We start from the raw sequence: 5,239 nt of genomic DNA, 5'->3' as shown, positions 1-5,239 counted from the left end.
TCATCAGGCAGTACCAACCCTTGCATCAGAATTGCAACTTCTTGTGCCTTGAATCTTTTGTTATGCCACTGTATCAATGTGGTCTGATTTACAGTGACAAGTTGCAGAGTTGTGTTTTTCATAACAATGCCGTTGCTCAAGATGAGCTGTCGAATTTTTTTATAATCATTTAGAATTAATGACCATCTTGAATGGGTTTGATGTCCAATTTTCTTGGGGCTATTATGAATGTTGCACAATCTGATGAATATTGTTTCAACAAGACGGCAGCAGTTTGGCCACTGAGCAGCTGAACCAGTAGAGCCAAGTACACACCTTTTTGTGCTTTCAACTCCTGCATATACAGCCTTCTTTTTCGGAGACCTAAACCGACCGGTGAGCAGTCTCTCCTGATGTCGAGCAGCGTAGGAAATCCGGTCCTTATCCTGTTTCTCCAAGTTCTGCCAAAGACCCACAATTGTGCTGGCCCGCTGATTGGTCAGAGTGAGGCCTTTTTCATTTCGGAGCTCCACCAAGTATTCCGCAAGCTCATCTACTCGATCCATTCCTGCCAAACTCTGTTCATCCACAGCCTAGGAGGAAGAATTACATAAGATTTGAAGTGTTTCAAGAAGGTCAAGCATCAATAAATATTAAGCACACTGGTATTTCACTTACAACTTGCTCTGAGGGTGTAGATTGTCCAGGTAACCCAGACTGGACCCCCAGCAGGTGAGTGGACTGAGCAGGAGCAGCAGAAGCAGACTGGACCCCCAGCAGGTGAGTGGACGGAGCAGGAGGAGCAGAAGCAGACTGGACCCCCAGCAGGTGAGTGGACTGAGCGGGAGGAGCAGAAGCAGACTGGACCCCCAGCAGGTGAGTGGACTGAGCGGGAGGAGCAGAAGCAGACTGGACCCCCAGCAGGTGAGTGGACGGAGCAGGAGGAGCAGAAGCAGACTGGACCCCCAGCAGGTGAGTGGACGGAGCGGGAGCAGCAGAAGCAGACTGGACCCCCAGCAGGTGAGTGGACTGAGCGGGAGGAGAAGCCGCAGACTGGACCCCCAGCAGGTGAGTGGACGGAGCAGGAGGAGCAGACGCCGAGTGGACCCCCAGCAGGTGAGTGGACGGAGCGGGAGCAGCAGAAGCAGACTGGACCCCCAGCAGGTGAGTGGACGGAGCGGGAGCAGCAGAAGCAGACTGGACCCCCAGCAGGTGAGTGGACTGAGCAGGAGGAGCAGAAGCAGACTGGACCCCCAGCAGGTGAGTGGACTGAGCGGGAGCAGCAGAAGCAGACTGGACCCCCAGCAGGTGAGTGGACGGAGCGGGAGCAGCAGAAGCAGACTGGACCCCAGCAGGTGAGTGGACGGAGCAGGAGGAGCAGAAGCAGATTGGACCCCCAGCAGGTGAGTGGACGGAGCGGGAGCAGCAGAAGCAGAGTGGACCCCCAGCAGGTGAGTGGACTGAGCAGGAGGAGCAGAAGCAGACTGGACCCCCAGCAGGTGAGTGGACGGAGCGGGAGGAGCAGAAGCAGACTGGACCCCCAGCAGGTGAGTGGACTGGACAGGAGCAGCAGACTGACCAGAAAGCTCAGCAGGAGCAGGAAGCACTTCTATATCAGATGTGTCCAAAAGTAAATCTGCAAGAGTGACCTCAATATGTTCTTCAAAGCCCTCATCAGTCTCTACCGGCTCTTCCATCTGCTCCAGCAGTGTATTTGCCTCCTCGGAGTCTGGCGCCATACACTGTAGAGGTTCATTGTTCTGCCTCAACAGGTACTGCAGTCCAATCAGTTCACCTGAAAATGCAAAACCAATGAGACCACAGAGACAGAGAAAGAACTATGGGCATAAACATACAACATTACATATGAATACCTGTGTACTTTGCGGGTGGTGTAAAAGAAGGAATCAGCTTCCTGCCAAAAACCTTCTCATAATCGGTATTCACGCTGTGAGCCAGCTCGCCCGAGTATGTGCGCAGGCCAGAGGCCTCTGCCTCCAGAGCAGCTGCTGCCCTGTTGTGGTTCCAGCGAGGAAGCCCATCTAGGAGGTAGATCTGGAAGTTGAGCGAGTTTGCACTGTTTCCTAAAGTAAATACAAAAAACATCAGAATGGAATAAGGGAGAGTATTTGTGTTAAACATAAACATTATTGAGTTGCACGTACCTGGAATGAACCGGTGTAAGTGACAGTGGAATGACTCCAAAGATGTGGAGCCTCTGGCACAGCGCAGTGTCTGCAGTTGGATTCCTCCCTTGGTGATGGTGCCTGTCTGGGTGTACAGTGCCACACCAGGTGGGTCCTGAATGCACTTCACATGTCTCTTCTGAACACGCCAGATGTGCTGCATTCTGATGGGGTCCAGAAGAGGAACACCAAGGGCATCCTTACCCCTGTCACTGATGAGCTCACTGATGAGCTGGTCCAACAGCCGGATGGTTTGCTCTTCTCCACGAGTCCTCCTCCTGCAGTGCAGCTCCAACTCTTCTTTTTTAATGTGCCGATCCAGCTGCTTCTCCGTCAGAGCGACCAGGCCTTGCTCCTTTAGCTGTGCTCTTTTTGCCTCTCTCAGCTTGTTCACATCAGCAGCATCCCACTCAAATATACATGCTGACATGCGAGCCATGAAAGTGGGGTAGAGCTGGTGTGCATCAGTGGTGCATCCCACAGCCAAGCGCCGCATAAAGTGCCAGATGTCGAGGCGCACAATCAAGTCAGGCCATCCACCAAATCTGGCCTTCAGCTTGGTCTCACCCACATCCTTGCAGCAGCCACAGTCCACATAGAGAGCAACAGGAGACTCTACACATGCAGCCTTATACCTGTGATAAATAATGATAAAAATAATTAAATGTTCATCATCAATAGTAAATTACAATGACAAATTGTAAATAGTAAATTCTAAACTAAGGACAAGTTTAATTTCATGTAACTGCAAATGTTTTATAGGAAACATACCTGTCTACCAAGCCAGCTGCCATGAGATCCAAACCTGGTCCCTCACCAGCAGTCATGACACTGATGAGCACTTGACCCATCTCGTTGCCGACTGATGTCAGCCACTGTGCAGTGCCTTTTGCCGGACCCGAGAGCTTTTTGGTGATCTAAAACAAACATTTGTATTAAGCCGCTTGTAGCAACACCTTCAGTGGTTGTATTGCATGATTATAGAGCTTATGCGTGTGATGTCTTAAAAAATAATTTAGTGGCTATGTCTGCAATGTAATTCTTGTGTTATTCCTTCCCTACTGTTTAATTGTTTGTTAATTTGAGGTTCCATTTCTATTTAAATTTAAATAGAAAAACAATCAGCATAAAAATTAAAGATGTACCTTTCTGGTGGAATCCAGTTTTAAGATGGATCCATAAGTGGAGGTGATACTAGCCTTGATATCCTCCAGCCTGAACAGGATGTCTTGGCTGTACACCACTGAAAGCCACTTATAGCTGGGAATTGCCACAGGTTGGGGAGGCTCTTCAAATGTTGACGGCATCAGGCAACTTTTGCTGGTAAAAGAAGCACACTCGCTGGTATACCGCGCCACCCTTTTCATCCACTCTTCACTGTGGTTCTCTTTCAATTGGCCAATCAGTCGGACAGGGCCATTCCCCAGACCACGTTCCCGTAGGAGGCGTATCACCCTGATGTCACAGGCATATCTGTAATAATAAATAAATCATGTATACATGGATAAACAACTGACAAAATCAAATCAAAATGCAACATACCGGCGAGTAAGAATGACCCTAAACTCAGAGCGGTGGGCCATGTCCAGCTGCTGAAGTATTTCCTTATTCCAAGACAGGTAGCTGCGGCGGCACTTGGAGCAAATCAGAGTCTCTGTGACCATGTTGTAAAAGCGGTCAATGTCAAGGACCTGATGCACCCGCCTGTGAAGACCTCCACTACTCAGAGGGCTTTTACAGGCTTGGTCCGCACACAGCAGCCTGACTTTCCACAGCCTATACGGCATCCACAGCAGCATAGGATGGGCAAAACATCTGGCTGATGTTGGTGCCTGGTGGTAAATAAGGGATGGCTGAGGAGGGAAATACCACAATTGGAGATGGTCCTGGAGCTCCAACTTCCCACGAGCACCAACTCTGAACAATGCTGTGGAGACCCATTGCTGATCCTCCAGGGGCGTGCTTTTAGGCCACAGGAGAGGAAGTTCAGCAGAGTGCCCAGGCTGAAATGCGCTCTGTAGACACAGAGAAGGACAGGTCAAAAAATAATAATAATAATTAAAAAAATTAACCAAACTTAGTAACAAGTGAAAAGTTTTACCACATTCACTCCAAAACTCTGACCCTCCGCTGGCCGATGCCGTTGTTTTGGAGGCGTTAATGGAGGAGCGAGAAAGAACGATTCCTCACTTGGAGGCTGTTGTGGAGAGATGGTTTGAGGAGGACCACCTGCTGGCACTGGAGCCTCACACACACTGGCAGCTGCATTTGTAGCAGTGGCTGAATGAGTCTAAAAATACAAGATTAAAAAAATGGTGTCATTAGTAGCAAAGAAATAGAAAATATTGATTACTTACATGAGCTTTCCGTCCAACATTGACATTTGGCTTTGCACTGTCCACATGCTTTCCACCAAATAGGGAGCTACATGCACCACTGGTTGATTGGTCTGCACTGCTTGTGGGTCTAGATGAGGCTGTTGGCACTTGCTGCTGCATAACAAAAATGTATAAAACAGTGCATATACAGTGGGGGGAAAAAAAAGTATTTGACCAAAATCCAAAAGAAAGTCTATGGGAAACTGACCAAATACTTTTTTCCCCACTGTATACTGTAGAATTCCCAAGAAAGACAGATGACAGATGACTTAGAAGATGGACACAGTCACCAGTGATTTAAAGAAAGCACAATACTACTGTTCTATTCTATAGAAGTAGTAATAGTTAATAGTATAAACAATAACGTATGAGAATCCCTTTCATGCAATGACGTGACAAATTCAGATGTGTGTTGTTTTATTTAGTTATTAGTGGTAGTTAGTTTTAACCTTATGACCTTCTTTTACCTGCTACGCCATTTCCTCTGCTGCGGAGCAGACCTGTTGCCAAACCAACCCAGACAGAAACAACAGAAATTGTCCAAGAATACATTAATGTTAAGACATACAACATCTTTATATTGTGTGCAGATTGCATCAGCTGTAGTTAAGCTGAAAGAGGCCAAAGTAGCCTACCTTATGAGGATGAAATCCACACAAACACCTCTGTGGCTGGGAGAAAAGAGTCTGCTGGCCT

At 48.1% G+C, this 5,239-nt stretch overlaps 1 long non-coding RNA gene across 1 annotated transcript; it reads right to left on the bottom strand.

Annotated features, from left to right (window-relative positions):
• Positions 1-2,982: 2,982 nt before the first annotated feature.
• On the bottom strand, positions 2,983-3,763 carry LOC306981399. Its single transcript, XR_013794107.1, has 3 exons — positions 3,708-3,763; positions 3,311-3,638; positions 2,983-3,082 (listed from the first exon to the last, which is right to left on the bottom strand). It is a non-coding gene; the product is annotated as an uncharacterized lncRNA (long non-coding RNA).
• Positions 3,764-5,239: the final 1,476 nt, after the last annotated feature.

Source organism: Gobius niger, assembly GCF_951799975.1.
Source record: "Gobius niger genome assembly, chromosome: 22".
Classification (NCBI taxonomy): domain Eukaryota; kingdom Metazoa; phylum Chordata; class Actinopteri; order Gobiiformes; family Gobiidae; genus Gobius; species Gobius niger.
The sequence above is the reverse complement of the archived record's forward strand: the minus strand, read 5'-3'. Positions and strand labels throughout refer to the sequence as shown.